We start from the raw sequence: 20,043 nt of genomic DNA on the forward strand, positions 1-20,043 counted from the left end.
GATGTGCATGGCTTTTGAAGACAAGGTCAAGGGAAGAGTGAAGGCGTGAGCGAGTGAATGCATACCGAATGCAGTCCACTGCCCTTCTTGTGCCGTACGTGGAAGAACCGTCGACTCCGCGTTTTAGGAATCTGGATTCGCTTCGGCTCCCGTTTAATAATAGCCTCCTCAATTGCGCGCCTTTTGACAAGATGCCGACAAAAAGAAACGATGGGGCGCTGTGCTTGGTATAGAACCGCGTCGTTATACTGGTTCTAGAGTAGTACTCGCATGAAGTTGTTTGGCTATGGGCACGACGCCACTGGGGACTTTTTCAAGCTGGATTATGGCAGGGATCTTCTTGACCGGGTAACATACCTGGCTTCCTTGTACCTATCTCTCTCTCTCTCTTTCTCTTTCTCTCTCTGTCAGTGTCAGTGTCCGCGAAGGGCTGGCGTCGGCGGAGAACATGGACACAAGCCCACGTCAAGTTTCTCCACCAACGCCAGCCCTTGTCATTCCTCTACCGGAGTAAGCCGAACTTTCACGGGGGGTCACGCCCGTCTCCCCCGCTTATCGCTTCGTTAAGCTGCAACCCGCTCGCGGTGCACGTGGCCGCCTCTTTATTCAATTCACTTGAAAAGATCAACACCGGTTGAAGGAGGGACGTCTCTCGAGCCAGCGTTTGAACAATGGCGTTTGTCATCGTCGAGACAACAAATGCCGCGGATGCTCAAAGTAAACACGCAGCCGTGAAACTGCTAGGCGTACGTGTTGTATAGAGCATGATGACAGGAGTCGGAATGTTAAAAACCAGAGCGTGTTAGCCACAAAAGGGGAGCGGAGAAAGGGGGTGAAGCGGGGAGGTGCAGCTGATTCTTTCAAGCGGTCGTAAGAACGCGAAATAGACGAGAGTCCTCCCATGTAAGCGGGGCCTGTCAATCCCAGGGGCCTAATCTTTCGCGAGAGCAGGGAGTAGAGATACACTGTTTTTGACAATTAAACAGACGATCAATACAAAATTTAAGGAAAAGGTTAACAGAAAGTGAGTTGTATCAATAGACACATATTGCAGCTCATTGCTTTCATTTCACATTTGCTCTGCTAGCTCAATCCGCTCGGTGGCTATACCGCATTATACGCTGCGTAGCACGAGGCCCTGAATTCGATTCCCGTCCACGGCAACTGCATACCGAGAGATTTAATGAAAAAAGAGAATCCCCGGGGGCCGTTTTGGAGTGTGCAGTTAAGAACACCAGACAGACAGACAGACAGACAGACAGACAGACAGACAGACAGACAGACAGACAGACAGACAGACAGACAGACAGACAGACAGACAGACAGACAGACAGACAGACAGACAGACAGACAGACAGACAGACAGACAGACAGACAGACAGACAGACAGACAGACAGACAGACAGACAGACAGACAGACAGACAGACAGACAGACAGACAGACAGACAGACAGACAGACAGACAGACAGACAGACAGACAGACAGACAGACAGACAGACAGACAGACAGACAGACAGACAGACAGACAGACAGACAGACAGACAGACAGACAGACAGACAGACAGACAGACAGACAGACAGACAGACAGACAGACAGACAGACAGACAGACAGACAGACAGACAGACAGACAGACAGACAGACAGACAGACAGACAGACAGACAGACAGACAGACAGACAGACAGACAGACAGACAGACAGACAGACAGACAGACAGACAGACAGACAGACAGACAGACAGACAGACAGACAGACAGACAGACAGACAGACAGACAGACAGACAGACAGACAGACAGACAGACAGACAGACAGACAGACAGACAGACAGACAGACAGACAGACAGACAGACAGACAGACAGACAGACAGACAGACAGACAGACAGACAGACAGACAGACAGACAGACAGACAGACAGACAGACAGACAGACAGACAGACAGACAGACAGACAGACAGACAGACAGACAGACAGACAGACAGACAGACAGACAGACAGACAGACAGACAGACAGACAGACAGACAGACAGACAGACAGACAGACAGACAGACAGACAGACAGACAGACAGACAGACAGACAGACAGACAGACAGACAGACAGACAGACAGACAGACAGACAGACAGACAGACAGACAGACAGACAGACAGACAGACAGACAGACAGACAGACAGACAGACAGACAGACAGACAGACAGACAGACAGACAGACAGACAGACAGACAGACAGACAGACAGACAGACAGACAGACAGACAGACAGACAGACAGACAGACAGACAGACAGACAGACAGACAGACAGACAGACAGACAGACAGACAGACAGACAGACAGACAGACAGACAGACAGACAGACAGACAGACAGACAGACAGACAGACAGACAGACAGACAGACAGACAGACAGACAGACAGACAGACAGACAGACAGACAGACAGACAGACAGACAGACAGACAGACAGACAGACAGACAGACAGACAGACAGACAGACAGACAGACAGACAGACAGACAGACAGACAGACAGACAGACAGACAGACAGACAGACAGACAGACAGACAGACAGACAGACAGACAGACAGACAGACAGACAGACAGACAGACAGACAGACAGACAGACAGACAGACAGACAGACAGACAGACAGACAGACAGACAGACAGACAGACAGACAGACAGACAGACAGACAGACAGACAGACAGACAGACAGACAGACAGACAGACAGACAGACAGACAGACAGACAGACAGACAGACAGACAGACAGACAGACAGACAGACAGACAGACAGACAGACAGACAGACAGACAGACAGACAGACAGACAGACAGACAGACAGACAGACAGACAGACAGACAGACAGACAGACAGACAGACAGACAGACAGACAGACAGACAGACAGACAGACAGACAGACAGACAGACAGACAGACAGACAGACAGACAAAGAACTTTAATGGCGAAAATAAATGCGGAGGCCTCCACCACAGTGTCCCTCATAGTCCACTTTTCAGCTTCTGGACGCTGTTAACCCCGCAGCTCAACATGACTAAACATTTTTCACACTGCTGTGCACTGGAAGAACACAGCGTCATGTATGTTTATCACATGCGGGATAACAGAGGGAAACAGCGTGAATGATCTGCCCATTTTACGTACGTATCGCAAAAGAAATGCAGCATAAAGAGTGAGAATTAAATCCCAGCCTTCCGGCTCTGAAGCGCGGAATGTAAATTCTACAGGACGCGCACGAGATCAGTTAAATACCCACATGGGCCGCAGACTTGCGAGAGTGAACATAAGCTAATGCTGACTCGCATTTTATTTAGAAGCATGAAATTACCATAAGTGTTCATGCTCGCCTTCATTTAAGCCACGACCAAAACCATTTACTTATCAGTCTCGTCCTGTGTTCCTCCCTTGTCCGTGTTTATATTGCGCTGTCTTTCACCTGTGGATTTGTACCAGCTAGCTCGCATTCATACCTCTTAAAAGAAAAAAAAGAGAAATTACCTCATGCTAACGAATAATTATTTTGGTGGTAAGTTTCTGTATGAGAACGTATTTTGCTTTAGAGACAATTAATATCTGCAGCAGGCAGGAAAGAAAAGATAAAGCTTGACACAGACGCGGATTTCCTTCGCATTAGCACTTCATTTTTTTTTCATTGCTTTCTTTCGCGCCGTTGACTTAACGATCCAGGGCTAGCTATATATGCTTTCGCGACGCTTCAACGGTGAAAATAATTCTTTGAGATTGAACCTGATCAGATGGTGCCGATCTCCTTCGACACGAAGAACTTGTGGCAGATCATCGCCGTAAAGTATACGCACGTAGTCCGGCGGCCACAGAAAACCGTTCTTCGACGGTGCAGCAAAGCGGAGGACAACGCGCTGTAGCCCCGGCCGTTGTAAATTTTTTGCGGTAGGTGGCGTCCGCAACTGGCACCACAGAGCCCCCACGCGGCGCTGTGGTTGTCGAAGGCGCGCTGGGAGACAGAAAAGGAGGACATTTCGCCGTGACTGTGTGCACGGGCACGTACTCTTGCAACGTCGTGCGCAACTTAGTGCTTGCGTGTCAACTTTAAACGTGCCGTGATCAAGACATCATTCGAATTTTTCTCTTTTTTTTGCCGAAAGCGTGGCACGTTGTACTACGGTTCGTCTCAACTTTGTTGTCTGCACACTTTGTGAACGAAAGGAGCACTGACGACACCTTTTCAGAGTACAGCTGGTTCGTTGCTGCCAATCACTTTGTTTAGACCGGTCTCCAGGGTTTCAGCGACGAAACCGCGGAAATAGTAGTGCTGTGCGTGAAAACGTCCGGCTGGCCCAGCAAGCCGCACCTGAGTGTTTTTTTAAGGAGCGAGACGGAAGTTAAAGAATGGAACTGTTTGTGCGTAGCGGGCCTCTCGGAAAGGTGTAAGCGCTTGTTCGCGACGTCAATCGAACTGCTGCAGGCACGATACTTGGCCGTTTTCGACCTTCATGGGCAACTCCGCACTGCGACTCGTGTTGCGGTATATCATATAGCATCCCACAATAATATCTGTCGTGCTTTCATTAGCTAAATACGGATATTATGCGCCAACAGAACGAGGCCAAAAACTGTAATGTTACCCGGTCTTACGATAAAAGCAAATGAGAGTTGGTTTGTGAGTCGGGGTGTACCTTTCTCTTTATAGCTAGCTGATCCCTGCGATGAGGCCGTCTGCGTCCGATGACAGGCGTGTGCTCGCAGCGTACGCAGTGTTCGAGATATACGGCCCGGGGTTGGGGATACAGGACACACAGCTGCCGCTCTTAGGAATTCTCAAACCCCGGTGAAACGTGAGAACTGAATAACAACAACCGATCGGACCAAGCTGAGTTTTCTCCAACAGGTTTCCAAAATATTGCGAGGGTTTTCTTTCAAGCAAAGTCACTTGTATTAGCGTCAATGCGTGACTTCGAAATGGACTGAACCAGTTGTAATGGAATTTAGCTCCGCGCAAAGAGCTATATTCCAAAGCAAACTAGCGGTGCTCTGAGCAGCAAGGCCCCTTTATCTATGCAACGCGGTGCTTTAGTGCGCAGGTAGAATGCTCCAAAGCTGGAACGAGCGCTGTTTGCAGTTACTTTTGAGTTTCTTGCGAGTAAATAAACTGCCACCTCATCGCGTTGATTGAGAAAGCGGCACATTCTACTTACACTGCTAAACTAAAGCATGCATGCCATCAAAACGATATGTCGCCTAGCGGCATAACAGGTGTCACGATTAACTTCAGACCTTCCGAGCTATAGTTATAATTCCTGCTGCCGTGCATGCCTACAAAAGTAATTTAGCGAGGATATTCCTGCTTGCTAAAGCACCAGTAACGCTAATGCTGACTCAGGTAACTACAAACAAAACCAAAGGAAGCTTAAGCGTGCGTCATTCTACTTTATTAATGCGTCATGCCTAAGCAAAGCACACTCCGCCATTTGAAACGCAGCAAGATATGTAAAATATATGTGAAAAGAAAGCAATGGCCTACCCGCAGGGAAGAAAGAAGTCGTGTAAATAGAAATGTGTAAATCGAATACAAGAAGCGATGTGCCGAGCAGGCATCAACGACAACAAACTCCGAGGCAGCCGCGTTGGCAGGCGGAACTCAGCCTGCCTTTATCGGCCGCACTGTTATCACAACAGTGTACTCAGGCCTGCTCACCCAGTAGTCGGCAAACAACATCACGCTTGACCTGCTGTCGCGTGCTTCCGTACTTATTGACACCAGATATCGCCCGAGCAACAGAGACCGGTAATTGCAGCGCCGTTTGAAGAAGCCACGCAGCTTTGACACCGCCCACCCACTTTACCCCGAAAGACGGGTCATGTAGCGAACACTAATTGAAAGCCACTTCAATAACGTCCCCTCAGCGCGTGCGCTCCAAACAAAAACAGCCTATGCTGGAGCGGAAGGAATTTGGGACGACGACGATCATGTTTTAAGCGGAACGTGCGGACGCAACGGGACCGAATAGTTGCGCATAGCTTCATTCACTTATAATCACCGCACTACCGCTTCCTTCAGACATACGTCTCGCGTTACCCTTGTGTCTGTTTGCAAGCCGCACATTTCCACGTATACTCAGTACAAATCACTCCTCTCCTGCCACTTACCGTCCTCGCGGCCCTTCAGCGCTGGGCCAGCGGCACGCTCGTTCCCCACGTCCTTACAGCAGGTCAGCACGCAACCGCTCGTTTGTTAACAGACAAGCTTCCAAGACGTACGTGCTCCTCCGTTTAAAAGGTGAGGCTACAACAGGAAAAGCAGAAGTCTCCGCTCTTCCTTTCCCTCGCTCCCACTTTCTTAGTTGAGGCTCGCTTTCGGAATAGTGCTGCAGTTCCCCCCCCCCCCCCCCCCTTTTTTTTTTCAGTTTTCTCGCTTTTGGCGCGAGCCGAAGCAAACAGGCTCTTTTCGAGCCCGCTGGAATCTCTTTTAAGCCGCGCGTCGTCGCGCTCGGAAAAGCTTAGCGTCGTGTGCTGTCCCGCTGATGCCACGGCGGCGTCAACATGACCTGCGCAAGGCGCCTTGTCTAAGCAGCCTTTTCGGCCGCCCGTCAGAGTGCTTTTCTCGACGATTTCGTGGAGCCGGGAATCACACTGCGACACGCCACGACGGCACCTCGGGAAACGGCTTGAGCGCTGAACGGTGTGAACTGCCTCTGCTGCCGCACCTGTGCGATACGTTTGTTTTTGTCTTTTCATATGCAATGCATTTCTTGTTCAAGTACAATGCCTTCTTGAAAACTGGAAGGTCATACAGCGTAAGGATCATTGAAGGAAATAAATATGAGAGCGATTCTACCCACATTTCTCACGGTCGGGTCCTTAGTTGAATATGTCGCAGCTAGTTTCGCCGGAAAGGCGAAGCATTGATTGCTACAGCAATTAGTAGACAGCTATATGAAGTAAGGCTAATAGCTTTGTTGGCCATATAAACTTGTAACCATTCGCTTACTAACTAAATTAATAAGCATGGTGCACGCTCTCACAACCAAACATGAACACATCTCACTCGATGACCGCGCACACTCGCTGTCAGAACGTAGGCGTGAGGAAGCGCGGCAGAAACAGCGAGCGAAGAGACCTTCGTGCCGCCTTTTGCTTCAACACAAACTAAGCGGGGAGAACACAGTGCACACGAAGCTATCAGCACTCGGCGTACTCTGTCATTCCAGATCGCTTTTAAGATAGGGCCGCTCCATACGCCGCCGCTGTCGAAATAGAGCGCCCTTTCTGCCCGCCCTCCGGGGCCTTGCGCGCGATGGAAGAAGCGCTACCTCCCCTTTCCGCCCTTGCACGCTCGAGATTAAGCCACCGCCGTCGGCTCACACGTACAGCATAGGTCGCGCGGCGATGATGTTGTCGCACTTGGGCTTTATACAGAACATCACGGCGACACTGACAGCGGAAATGCGCCCGGAATGTCCATATAATTGACATTGCATTAAAGAAAGTGGACGCGGTGCAACGTGTGGCAACGGGATAATAGAAAAGGCGTGTCGATAGGCTAATCGTTCCATACACCATTAAACTTACTCTCTCTCTTTCTCGCACTTTCAAGCTGGGTTTGCGTGAAGTCGACGCGAGCGAGTCTGGTCAGAAGTTGAGTTGACCCCCCTCGACCCGATCGCGTTCACATGCAACTTGCCAAGTGGGTCGATCGAGCCAACACATCCCTTGCAGGCAGAATGACCCAACTTGCCTCGACGACCGCTCGTCCGTACCCGCTAGCGTTTACATGAACACGACAATCGGATTTTGTCCAAACAAGCCGACTTAACCTTAATAGGTGGGCTTAAAGCCTGACGACCATGGCATGTTTCCGACTGCGCACGAAGTTCTGACCCTTGCAGCCTGCCTTCAAGATTGGTTTTCGTTACTCGGAGGCAACCATCGTTGGGGCGTGGTTTTGGATACCACCTGCTTATCGGATTTATGTCAGCGTAGCTGCACTTTGGCAATGAGGTTCATGAGAAGTGAATCGTGAATCACAGCGCGTGACGTCATCAACAACGGATCTACTAAACGAGCAGCGCGACAACGATTTCTTGAGAGGGTATGGCACGTGTGTGTCGAAGAACATGGCCAAAGATCTTTTTACGCGTACGCAAATTGGTCGCTGCTTAAATGCCGTTTGCTTCAGAAGGGATGAAAGATTTTTTTCATTATTGCCATGCCTTGGCAGATGTTTCATTACTCTTTGCTAGTGTTTGTTCTTTGATATCGATTATATTGTCTGGGGACGCAGAGGAACACCTTGGGCTAACGAACGCTCAAATGCTGCAAGCGATTCTAGACAGTCAGGCTGCATCAGATCGTAAAATAAATACTATGAAGGAAGGAATCGCTCAATTGAACACCCGAACAAAACGATTAAGCTGGTATCTTACTGTAATCCAGGAAATGAACAAACGAATTTAAAACCTACAACATATGCTGCAGCAACAAGACGGAAAGCGTGCAGATTACGAAAACTGAAGTTGGCGCAGTATTCATTGCGTTTGGCATTCGTAAAAGCGAAGGAGCCCCAGCTCTTGAGTTAGAGAAAGCCATGACGTATAGATAACCTGTCTATATATAAACACTCGCCGTGAAAGCCAAGACGATTGAAAGAATTCACCGATTTGGCAGAGAAACACAAGAAGGGCTAGGTCCATAATTAGGAAGACTTATTTGTTTGTTTATTATCATACCCTCAAGGCCCAATGAGCGTTGTGGAGGGGGTGGGTACATGGCTTACAAACAATCACTTCACCACACACTTCACCAAACTACGTCAGATTCACCATGGTTTCCACAATTTTGGAAGGTATTGAGTGCTGACGGGCTGCACTTTCACTTGCGAAGGGGTGGCGGTCTCGGCCCCAGTGAAATGGCATGCCCAACGTCACGTGTGACTTCGCTCGGGGCCTCCGTGATTGGCAATGAGGCATGCGCTATCTCGGAGGCCACCTCCCACCGGTTTCCTGGTACGCCAAAACGAAGGGTGCCACTGGTGTCCCTGTATAGCATATACGGGAACACTAGGGGCCAGCACAACGAGGGTGCTCCCTGTGCCGACAGAGAGGAACCGCAGTCGGTTAAGCAGGATAAGAATGCGCGACGACGTCTCCCGCGTAAGCCACCGTAACGAAACGGCCGATTAGCGACTGAGACTCGCCAGGAGAACAGGTATATGACCTCCTGATGTTGATGGATTGGTGACACCTCGCCTGGTCGGAGGAATCGTGTCGAAGGAAAGAAACAGCGAAAACGTCCGAAGAACCCGCGTGCACGCAGGCTTCACCGTCTCCCTCTTTTTCTCTTTCCACTCCCTCTTTTTTTCTTTTTTCACTTCCAGTGTAGCGTAGCAAACTAGGCTAGAGTGTACTAGAACATTCTAGTACACTCTAACTGGGCGCTCGTCCAATCCGCCATTTTTATGGCGCGACCACTCACGTTTTTCATACGGTGAGACAGAGGGGGAGAGATAGAGAAAGGCAAAACAAGGACAGGGAGGTTAACCAGAGACAAGGTGTGCAGATATGGAATACTGGCGACTGGCTTATCATTAGCGTTGACCTCTCTTGTCATGACACCCTTTGCTTCCAATTTTAACTTCCTCAGTAATCTGAGGAAGGTAAAATCTGAGGAGTCACTGAGCGATGCTAAAGTACTTACTGGAAAACTTCAACTTGATTCAAGACATCGACTTGATTGTCATCCTCTAGCCTCTTTACATGAATACCATCACCTTTGTCTCAGCTTGAAAAGCCATGATCATAGTTTTTCTCGTTTTTTTTTTCTTCTCCCGCCTTCATCCTTCTAAGACCTTTCCGAGAGCCGTTTCTAAAAAAGAATGACAAGTGGCCAGAATGTGTTGGGAGACATTGATGAAAATTAAACGACCATGGCTTATATGGATGGAATCAAAACGCTGTTCGCAATTGGAGCAGGAATTATAACTTTAAATTGAAAAATGAAGTATGAAAATGCCAGTAAGTGGCCCGAGCTGGCGGTGAAGCCTTGGTACTCCATATAAAGTATGTATGAGATTACTGTAGGTAAGTCGGATGTTATTAAGTACCGCATACTTATTGCTTAAAATTGCGGTCCGTATATTATTAGGCCATAGCGCTTTATTCTATGTGCATACATAGCGAAGTAAAAAGAAAGTCCAAGCTAACGAGCGGCGCGCATGATTGCTGTTGCGCGCGCGCGAGATTCTGAGCATTCGTGCGAGCTAAAATGCTCTATTCCAGCTCGCTCAGGTTTTCAAGAGACGGCGTACCTCGGAAATCAAAATCGCAAGCGTGGATGCGGCAATACGCTGAACTGCGCACCACGTGTAAACGCGTCGTTTAACTTTAGATAACATGGGTTGGCAAATATGGTTGGCACGACAAAAGCTGTTGGGCGGGAAACCACGAAAACACGTAGCTATTATAGCAAGGATAACGTAACACTTCGGAAAGCACGGATTGCAGGAACACCGGCATGATAAACAAAACTTTACTTTTTCACAGCTGCGACCACGTGCACTATTCTGCTTCCCACCAATGTGCCGCGGCGTGTAATCGCTATCGCGCTCACCTACCACTGTTTCCAGCATGCTTGCTGTTAATGACTATCTCTTACCCGCAGATAAGAAAATTCTGGTAAAACATGTTCTACGGCGTTTTCCGCGTTACCGTACTGCACGATTTGACACTCTGATCGGTAAGCTTTCCGTTGCAGTAAAAAATATTGTGTGCCATAAAAATTGGTTGTCAGTCCCTTCGCCCGTTAAATTAAATTATGGGATTTTACGTGTCAAAACCACTTTCTGATTATGAGGCACGCCGTAGTGGGGGACTCCGGAAATTTGGACCACCTGGGGTTCTTTAACGTGCACCTAAATCTAAGTACACGGGTGTTTTCGCATTTCGCCCCCATCGAAATGCGGCCGCCGTGGCCGGGATTCGATCCCGCGACCTCGTGCTCAGTAGGCTAACACCACCCTTCGCTCGTTCTCGTGGTGGTTTGACCGTCGGGCTTTCACCGCTGATACAAAGGCGCCGGCAAATGGCGTTTGTTATCGCGCTATCATGAAGGCGTGTTTCGCTTAACTTGAACCAAGCCTTAAAAATATGCAAATGCTACGTAGCGGAACAGAACCAAGGTAATGCTGTTTGCCGTCGCTCGGACATACTCAGATTATTTTTTGCATTCTCCAACCTCATTGGAATGGCCACAAGTCGCAAATGGGAAATTAGTGGGTGCGCAGAGACGAGGGCGCACGTTTTGTGCGACTGTCGTCATTCCAACGCGCAAAAAGAAGCCCTCAATGACCGTGCTCGGCAAGATTTACAAACTTGCCCTAGGCCTTATACGGAATACAGAGTTCTTGGACTCTGGTCGCAGCCGTCCTCGGACGGAACTGCCTTAAAACGCTAGCGTTTTCTTTTTCATTTTAAGCTGGACTGATAGGAAAACTGTAGTGCGTGCGAAATGATGCGTCCTTTTCTTGTTTTTACGTACAATTCGTACAATTACGTACAATTCGGCACATAAAAGTCCGATCCCAATGACGAGGATCGGATGGCTCAGATGGCCGGTGCATTGTACCGATATATATATATATAGTTATCTTTATTGGAAAGTCTGTACGCCGGAATCGCGGGCGGGGAAATCTTTGCTGAACCTATATGCACGCGTGGTCCATCTCTGGAGGCCATGACGCAGTCCTTCTCGCTAGGAAGAAAGAACCCGAAGTGTTGACGATCACGGGAATGGCGCGAAAGCGCGCTTTTCCAACTGCAGTAGCTCGCACACAAGCATATTTGCACGAGACCTGTCCGTTCGCCATGACGGCGCCCCAAGCGAATCCTTACGCACGCAGGCGCCGAAGAAGCGTTGAGCGTTGACCCGGATCGCCGGCATCGAACACACCGGGAAACGCTCGCTTACATCGGCGCGGCGGGGGAGTGCATGTGGGCTCGCTGGCGTATAACGGGAAGGACAAGTAAACAAAGAGAAAAAGAAAGAAGGAAAGGTTATGTGGTTGCGGATGCGACGAGCCCGATCCGAGGTCGCTGCCCGCTTGCCTCCGATGCGACGACATCCTTGACGCAGTAGCCGTGTAGCGACGTTTGTTTAATTACAGCCGTGTGAGATGTCTTTTCGGGCCTCGCATTTGCGTCAACTCAGCAGCTCGGTGGGGGTACCGCGAGGACGCCGTTTCGGTTTCAGTCTTCCAGGGAGCCGGGACGAGCGGCACGAGTTGTCCTCAACCAACTCTGTGAGAGATTTTCACAAACTTCGCAGGTGAAGGCTATAAACCGGGGCAGCATTACGTGGTTCTGAAGAGGGCGTAGGGTGTTTCGGTGCCACATTTCTTCGCGCGGGTGGAGGCAACTATAGTGCAGCGTGTATCAGTATGGCGGTTGGGCGGTGCAGAATGTATTTATCAGGCTATAAATACACGAGTTTTTCGCAATACTTACGAGCTCTACTAAGTAATGTTAGCCGCAGGTGTATCGCTTCTCCTTTTAGGTCAGGTATCGTTATTTTGCATGCCGCGTCCATGATGGGTGACATCGGTAATCTTCAAAATGCGCCTATACAGATTGAACAGAGGATATACCTGTCAAGGCTTACTGTAGACGCAGGGACGACACATAAAGAGGGGCGAGGGAGGCGGGGAGAGGGGGGGGGGGGGTATTAGTAGGCGTAGCGGTTGATTGTTTCGTGATTGGCTGGCACCACCAGCTGTTGTTTCGAAACCATAGAAGCGCTGCTGTGGAGCAGAAGCTAGTGACATATTTCCTTGAGCTAGAGATAAACGAGATGTGAAAGGCGGTGATTTCAACTTGAAAAGAAACACCTCGTTTGCTACACCTTATACCGGGGAAAGGGCAAGACGAGAGAGAAAGTTGGAAATAAAACAGAGTAAGGATATCCCGCATGCACGAAATAAAGCGCGGGAGTGTCAGAGTAGTCCGCATTTATATCAGTTGAGGGTAGAAAGGAGGAGGAGGACGAACGAAAGAGAGAAGGCAGGAACGTTAACCAGAAATGCGCCTGGTTGGCTACCCTATGCTCTGGGGGGACGGGAAAGTCGGCAATAGAAAGATGTGATAGAGAGAGAAGGGGAGGGAAGATGCGGTGAGCTCGCGCACGCACTTGGAGGGCCTGAGCAAGTCAAAGGCGTTCACGTAGGCCTGTCGCCGTCAGGAAAGACAAAAGTGCCTTCACAACTTTGTGGGCCAACGAGCGATGGGGACGGTCTTCAAGTAGCACCTGCACGGACAATGACCGATCGTCCACTTGTCGCAATGCGATAGATAATGTTTGTCTTTCCGACTGAAACCGAGGACAGGGGCGCAATAAATGTTCAATGTTCTCTCCGACGCCGCGGAGGTCGCACTCATTACTGTCGGTCATTCCAATCAAAGTAGTCCATGCCTCTCCCAAGCACTCCCAAGCCACTCCCAAGCACAGCCGGTACAGAAGCGATGCCTAAGCGTCGGTGAAGCCCGGGTGGAGGTCGGAGTTGGAGTGCGGGGTTCACTTCGTGCAACCTGGTTCGCCTTATATTTGGAGCGTTCCACTCTGTTAAAGAAAGCTTGCGTGCCAGGTGACGAAGCTGCCTTGCAGCGTCTGTCCTGGAATAAGGAATGGGAACGTTGTGTTATTATTGATGTGACTCTCGGCCAGCTTTGTCTGCGTGATCATTTCCACTGATCTCGCAATGGCCAGGCAGCCATTGGAAAATAATTTCGTGGCCTTTCTGTTTGATGTCGTGGTGATGTTTGACAACTTCTTACGTTAACTGTTCTTGAGATCGGAGAATTGACTGCATATTGTGTAAAGCCGATCTGGAGTCGGAAAACACGACTCTGCGCCAATAAATTGAAGCGCAGTGCGCAGAGTCAAGAGTTCTGCAACCGTGGACGTCGTGACATCTGACGTCTTGAATCGCAAGGTTATTCCTCTCGTGGGTATATGAACACAGCAGTATATACCAGAAATGGTCAATGTAGTCGATCCGCCATATAGATGTTTACGTCTGTATCTCTCGTACAACAGAGGTAAGCTCGATTGTTTCAGTGCAGACGGTGGTAAATCTTACTTTGTTCTGAAGTCCTGGAATTCTGAAGTGTACCTCAAGACGGCAAAAATACCATGGACGAGACACCAGCCTGACCGCAGGCGTGTGCTTCGATGTAAGCGAGGCTCGATATGCACTAACGGTTGTGCTAAATTACGTGCGGGGTCTTTCCGAGGTGAGTGCGGCGAGGTGGCGGGAAAGAGCCTGGGCAATGTGCCCGACATGTGCATGCATTATCTCGACGGTGATGTCTGTCGTGATTGAATAATCTTGAAGCAATGGCAATAGCTTCAGCCGTTGACGCAGTGCGTGGTAATCCAGAGTATATCCCCAGAGCTTGGGCATGAATGCTCTGAATTGTACGCAAATTCGTTTTGAAGGGGTTGGATATAGCAGGTAGGCTGTGCCGGAGCTGAGAACCCAACAAACAACACCCTGTACAGCTGTAACATGAATTGTGTGGACACTCCCCAATTCTTTCCTGCGAGGAACTTGAACAAATGGCGAACAACAATCAGTCGCTTTTTCACGTGGTTCACGTGAGGAGTCCATGGACAGGTCAATGTCAATCACAAGCCCCAAGAACCTGTGGCTTCTGCCGGACGATATCACTTGCCCGTTGATTGAATTGCGGCATGCAGACTTTGACCTCCAGTTAAATGCCACTACTGCGCAGATTAGCAGTTCATTGATCACCTTCTTTTGTGACAAGTGTATAGAGGCCATCGTCAGCCTCGAACGCGGCCGGCGGCTGAGACGAGCAAGCACGGTTGCGATCGAGCGACCGCCGCTTTGCGCTGTCGCCTTCGAGCAACTTCGTGAGTATGCGTGCGAGCAGCTCGTGTGTCAATGCGAAGCGGAATCTCGATTCCACAGCTATCACTCTACGCTCTATAGAAATCTATTCGATGTAAGCGCGAGGGCATACTCGCGGACGCTCGAGCACTCTCGCAGTAAGCAATGTTACTACATACAGTGTAACCGACGCATTGCTGGCGCAACCTAGAATATATGTAATGAGGAAGACGTGTTGTCACACGTCCCAGGATCCAGGAAGAGAGATGCCAGCGGGTATTCAGTCAGCCGTTACGGACGCGGGCAGAGAGTGACGCGATACGTCGGCGACGTCGGAAAGTCGAGGTGTCGCAAGGCCAGCGCGAGGCGCAATATTTGTCGCGGGTATATGTCCGTCCGAGTATACGTATACACTTGCGACCGGCTCTTCCCACAGGTGCATTTAAGAGGCCGATTCTCGGCGCGAGGGCTACGGTGCCCTGCAGTGCATTGCGTGCTCGCCGCGAGATGACACGGAAATCACGCAGCATATTGCTTGCGCTAAGCTGTAAATATCTGGTGAAACTTGTTCCGTACTCTATGACACGGGGGAATTGTTAGAGCATCAAAAGAGACAATAACATCTTGGCTCTTGCCGGAAGGGGACTCCTCAGCGGTATAGCCTTTTAATACGTTGCCTTTGTTTTTCCTATCGCACCCGACTTCCGAGTTTCGGTTTCATCTATAGTCCCCGACAACGTTCGTGGCTTCGCTGCCAAGTCCAGTCAGCCATATTTTTTTTCTTGAGCGAAGGAAACCGTCGCTATGGTTGAGTGATAATAACGTTACGCTACTGCGCGCGAGGTCGTGGGTCCAATTTCCTCCACGGCGGTTGACTTCTGGTGGGAGCAGAGCATAAACGCTAATCTACGGTGGTTGTTCAATAAACGCTAATCTACGGTGGTTGTTCAATAAAGACTAATACATGGCGCTCTGAAATATTTATTTCTGAAAATTATTCATCGACACTTTTATGCCTTGTTTTATGTTCCTCAGTAAGTGAAATGCACACGCCCAGCCGCTTCTATACCACGCCTAGATAACAACAGTCAATCCATCTTTTGCCACTGTCTTAAAAACAGTCTCCTATGTTTTAACTATGTCTTGTTCCATGTCAAAGCGCTGTCATTTTTTTTTGCCATTGGGTGCATAAAAGAACTGTATGCCGCATCAGGACTGTGTATGGAGCGAATGAGGGAATCGCGTTGGGAAAGGTAAAAGGGATTCACGCAGAAACTCCTCTGGGAATCGTCTAAGTATGCGTGAGCATTGTGCCACCTGCTCGACTCCACGCATCCCGGTGTCATTATCAATGTTATCAAACTTGATCCGACCAGTATAAACGACGGCGCTGCGGCGACATGTACTGCGAGTACTGCAGCGGGCGGTGGCGCAAGGTGAATTGATGACGCAAGCAAACCACTGCAGGCGGTGGTGCCAGCGTGCTGAGGACGTTCCGATCGTTATAAGCCATTATCGTTCTTTAGCGCCTTATCCATGCTCGTTGAAGCATTATCAACCGCACTCTGGCGGCGGTTGCGTATGGCGCTGTCGCGCGGGCGCTATCTTGGAAGCGATCTGCGAAGGGGACAGAATGCGCCGAGTGCTGATAGCTTCGTGTGCGCTGTGCTCTCGCCGCGTAGTTCGCGTTGAATGGAGAGGCAGCACGAAGGCCATGTATTAGTCTTTATTGAACAACCACCGTAGATTAGCGTTTATTGAACAACCACCGTAGATTAGCGTTCACTGCTCGCGTGAAGATTCGGGACTTGGCCTTTCATTGCAAGACTGCGGCTGCTAACCCGCACTCACAAAGACAGAGCTAGTGCGCATGGAGCGCAACAAACCAACTCTAGGGAAGTTTTAGAAGTAATAGAAACCGAGCAGTGGAAGGACACGTATATCAGCTGCCCCCGAGTATAATATTCAGAAAGAGGGCGCCATACCTGTGCGTTTGATTCCACCTTGAGCGCACGCGGTGGTAATCATCTTCGTCCATTTGTTAATGTTTTGTTCTTTTCCTCGCCATGCTGCTGTCACAGCGCTTGCGCTAGTCAGAGCGCTTACTAAAGAAAGCCGCGTCTTCGAGCAGTAAATCGACAGTTGCAGTTCAGCGCCTGCGTATGTCCTCATCTTTCATGTCTGCGTGAACGTCTTTTTCCTGTAGTGCGCTGCCCCACCACAATAGGCGCTGACTGCCCTGTCTGTCGGTCGGACACCTCAGCGTGTGCATGTTTAGAAACTCGTCGGAGCGCGTCTGGTGTCCGCACGTGTCGCGGAAGCGTTCACACGGTGAATACGTCTACTTCACCTGCTGCGCGTGCAGAGGAAAGGGAAGTGCAGGGCGGCGTCGTCAACGTTGGCAGAGCACTGTGAGCTGTCGGTTAACCATTCCGATGCGCGCCAACAACGGCATAACTACGGTGTACTAGGATAGGAACAGTGTCTTCAGGAGGCGCTCGCCGCTGAGGCGCTTCATGTAGACGCATGAGATGGCGCTGTAGGAACATGGGCTGTACGGAACGTACGGCGCAGCGTCAGCGCTGCATGTTAACATCTTGATAATCATTTTCTGTCGCAGTCAAATAAAAAAGACGTGCGAATGCTCGGCGTATGTTAAGATGCATCCCCGAAACTCACTTCATATAATAGATGAATTATATGTGCACTCCTAGCGCATCTCAACGCCCATTAAACGGATTTATTAACCTGACAGCAAAGGTTTTGCACACAGCGAAGTAGTCGCGTAAAGCCGTTAAATTTGTTTTGAGCCACGCTTCCACGTAAGCAGAAATCATTCAGACGGAAAACTCGGCTGGAAATAACACCGTAGTAAAGGACATCGAATTGATTATAACCAACTCGGATTCCAAGTGTACACATTTTCTTTCGTGGTTCGCATTCTAAAAAAGCGGCCGCGGCATCCGCGACCCAACGTCAAGCGCTTAGCTCCACAGCCGCTGTTGTAGAAGACAAAACACTATGTATGTACATAGCCCAAAGCCAAAGAGCTTACCTGCTTGGCATTTACCTTTACCATTAGTGTCATTTACACTAATTGGAGCCTACATATCCCCAGCGGGTCACTTTGACGGTGAACGACTAAAGAAAATATTACAAATGAACAATGGCCCCTGGGTTATCACAGGTGATTTCAATGCGCATCACCAGCTATGGGGAAGCACTAAAATTGACTCCAAAGGCAGGAGCCTTGCCTCCTTTGCTGCCGACCATGATTTGTGCTGCGTGAATGACGGCAGCCCTACATTTCTGCGAGGCACGACCTACAGTAGCTGCTTGGATTTAACTTTGGTGTCAAGGCGCTTTGCCTCGAGCGTCCAATGGTTTACAGACATAGAAACACATGGAAGCGACCATATTCCAACATACATAAAGATTAGAGGAGTTGAGCAACGCTCCTCTACTGCCTTGCGTACAGTTGATTGGTCAAAATTTCAGAAGGATATGGATGACACATGTCAGGAAGGCCTCTCACACACTATCGAAGAAGCAATCGCAGAAGCATTGAAAACATCCATCTGCTCGCTTCCAAGGTCAACAAGGCGAACAGACTTGGACATGGAACTGGAGAGGCTGCGTGCAGCACGCCGACAAGCGGAGAGGAGGTATCGGCGCACGAAGTCCGTCTTGGATCTGAGGGCTTCACGACGCATACAAAAGAAAGTCCAGCGTCGCATGGATAAATTGGAAGATAAGAGATGGAAAGCATTCTGTCAGTCGCTTGATCCCCGCAAGTCGCTCTCGCACATATGGAGAACGGTTAGGGGTCTTCGCTCATCTCCGCATCAAAGGAAGCCCTTCGCTGCTCTGGCCCTCTACCAACTCCGCTCGGAACTTCAAGTGGCTGAAGAGTTCTGTGCACGGGTTGCTGGGTCCGTGGCCATCATTACTGACGTAGCATTGAATGACATCCCTGAGGCACGTGTACCAGAAATGAACGTGCTATTTTCACTCGAAGAACTCGATGCTGCGTTGACGACCTGCCGGCGTTCTTCGTCACCAGGACCTGATGGCATCACGTATGCCGCCCTATGCCACCTTGGACATAACGCACGTGATGAGCTGCTCAACTACTACAATGAATCTTGGCAGAACGGCGCCGTTCCTAAACAATGGAAATTGAGCCGCTTGATCCCCATTCTGAAACCTGGAAAGTCTCCGCTTGAGATCTCATCATATCGTCCGATTGCGCTTTCGAGCTGCGTCGGCAAAGTGATGGAAAGAATGATTCTTGCTCGATTGGAATGGTACCTAGAACGATTCAACATCTATCCGGACGCCATGACAGGTTTTCGTCGAGGTCGCACGTCCATCGACAACGTCATTGACATCGTAACATGGGTCCAAAATCAAAAAAGCCTCAAGCGCCTATCTGCGGCACTTTTTCTGGATATAAAAGGAGCATACGACAACGTCGCCCACGAGGCCATACTAAACTCACTTGAGGCTGTTGGAGTTGGTGGCCGGATGTATCAATGGATTCGGGACTATTTGACTGAGAGGCGTTTTTTCTTACAGACCGAAGACGGCCCAACTTCAGACCATTCCATCTGCCGTGGTGTGCCGCAGGGTGGAGTGTTGAGCCCTATTTTGTTCAACCTCGTCCTGGTAAGAATAGCAGAGTACCTACCGCAGACAGTTCATGTCTCAATATACGCCGACGACATTTGCATCTGGGCCTCTGCGGTGACTCGCCCTCAGCTAAGAGCCAGGCTTCAGCGGGCGGCAACCATGACGGCTTCTTATCTCCGAGAGCAAGGCCTCAGTGTGTCTACTGAAAAGTGCGCATTACTTGGTTTTACGCGGAAACAAATGTAATCGTATCCTGTTACGATCAATGGTCAAGCTGTACTCTATGTTAAGACGCATCGCTTTCTGGGCGTCATCATTGACCGCAACCTCTCATGGAGCCCTCACTGCGTCTATCTGAAGAAGAAGCTAGTCGCCATTGCTCAGGTCTTCCGATTTCTATGCGGGAAAAACTGGGGTACACCAGTCCATTCTATGTTGCAGCTGTACAGGGTTTTGTTTCTCGGACTCCTTCGTTACAGCCTACCAGTATTGTCAAATGCATGCAAGACGAACTTTCGC

General features: G+C 49.7%; 1 protein-coding gene across 3 annotated transcripts in view; it reads right to left on the bottom strand.

Annotated features, from left to right (window-relative positions):
- The window catches only part of LOC126536571 (very long chain fatty acid elongase 4-like), a 95,150-nt gene that overhangs the window by 12,221 nt on the left and 62,886 nt on the right, over window positions 1-20,043 (bottom strand). Inside the window, exons 1-2 of one of the 3 annotated variants that reach the window (XM_055074099.2) lie at window positions 6,141-6,331; window positions 3,762-3,987 (exon numbers count right to left, since the gene is read on the bottom strand). The exons of 1 other annotated variant lie outside the window; for it this stretch is intronic. The gene's annotated coding sequence lies outside the window, so the exon portion shown is untranslated. Of the gene's footprint in view, window positions 1-3,761; window positions 3,988-6,140; window positions 6,332-20,043 lie in introns of those variants that run through there. One more of the 3 variants, XM_055074101.2, reaches the window with a different exon arrangement.

Source organism: Dermacentor andersoni, chromosome 4, assembly GCF_023375885.2.
Source record: "Dermacentor andersoni chromosome 4, qqDerAnde1_hic_scaffold, whole genome shotgun sequence".
Taxonomy (NCBI): Eukaryota; Metazoa; Arthropoda; class Arachnida; order Ixodida; family Ixodidae; genus Dermacentor; species Dermacentor andersoni.